A 1,791-nucleotide genomic window follows, 5' to 3' on the forward strand; every position below is an offset into this window, starting at 1 on the left:
TGCTCTTACCAAAATTTTTAAACGTGACGGTTGTAAGAGCTGCATTCTTCCCACCTCTTACTCTCATTAAGCTTCGTGATGTGCTTTCATCCTTGTAAATGCAAAGGATGTTTTCCATCTCGAGCTTTACAGATTTATTGGTTTGGTTCAGTTTATAGATTTTAAAATTTGACACACATAATTTGGTTTGGTATTTGAAAAATCCAAACAAACCCGGTCCATGTACACCCCTTGCCCAAACACAAGTGATGAAAGTGATATCTACCTTGGTCGTTCTTGTGCTGTCGAGTTAAGTTGCACATATTTACCAAAATTGTAGTACACATCAGAAAGCTTAGTTGGTTGGCTATTTAAATTTTCACTTTATTGGTGACTTGTTCGATTCTTTACCTAGTAATCTTTTCCTCATTTTCCCTTCTCTTACTCCTTAATAACTCAGGTATAATGAAGAGGAATTTTTGTATATGGTATAGTTTCACCCCTGATTACAAAATGTAGTAAGAGTTTGTTTCAAAATATACCAAAAAATGTTGTATTTGCGTGCAGGCAAAATACACTGTATTTCCATGCATAATAAGTATATCCGCACATATAAAATGTTTGTGTCTAATTGAAATCCTGCAGATACAAGGTCAACTTACGCATCATTTCAATACACTTAACAATTATCGCACAAAAACTGCTATACATATGACTTACATGCCGAAATACAATAGGGGCAGTGTGAATTGTATTTTTTTTTGTTTAGTTAAACGTTAGTCGACTATTGATTTTTCGCAATCGACTCACTGTGATATGCGTAGATGATGTAACAAAGTCGTATGCAAATATAGTAATTCAAACAAACTTGGGGTTGAATTCCATTCAGGTGATGTAACAAAGTCGTAACAAAGTTGAGGTTGAATCCGATAAGGAGTAGGGAGAAACACTTACTAATTGGATGAGTACCAAATTGACAGTCAATTTTTATTCCGCAAGGGTTGAAAAGATTTTGTGTAATTAAACTTAAAAATTGTAGTAAATAACTATGAATGCAAATTTTATGTGATTAAACTATCAAGGTTAAACTTATGAGATCAAATTACTAAAGTTGTGTCCGCACAATGAGTTGTGTTGTTTGTTGTTCGTTGGGTTTCATGCAATCATAAATATTTAGATTGTAGAAATGCACTCAATCTTTTTCAAGAGTTGAACAATTCATCTCCATATGATGTTTCCACTACTTAATAGGTTATTTAAATAAGCATGACCAATTATTCTATTGTTCCCATTGAGAATTTAAAAAACGAGGATTAAGTTTTTATATATCAAGGTAAAATTGAATGAAAGCTTTGAATAACCTTTTATTCCTATCAGATGTCCAATATTCATTTTGAGACTTAAGTTAATTCAGATTCATGCTATCAGAATCTTTTCCATTCACATGTTTAAATCTGATTTTTAAATAAGCTTAAGGTAACTTGTCCTTCAGTTAACTGTTGCTACAAGTTTAAAACAATTGTCAATCACAATATTTAAATGATTATGATCATTATTTAACATGGTAATTACTTCTTGTACTTTTTTTTGTTGAGAAAATGATCAAATGGTCCTTAAGTTTGAGCTTTTGTTTTATTTGTCCTTTAGTGTATAATATGATGAAAATGATTCTTAATATATTTCAGACAGATAATTAGTATGATTCTATATAGGGATAAGGATCTGAAAAATACCCCAACTTTGGTCGGATTTGCTGTTGCGATACTAAACTTTCATGAGGACCTATTACCTCCCTAGACTAATTAATACCGC

The sequence above is a fragment of the Solanum tuberosum genome, unplaced genomic scaffold (genome assembly GCF_000226075.1).
Source record: "Solanum tuberosum cultivar DM 1-3 516 R44 unplaced genomic scaffold, SolTub_3.0 scf00031, whole genome shotgun sequence".
In the NCBI taxonomy this organism is placed as follows: Eukaryota; Viridiplantae; Streptophyta; class Magnoliopsida; order Solanales; family Solanaceae; genus Solanum; species Solanum tuberosum.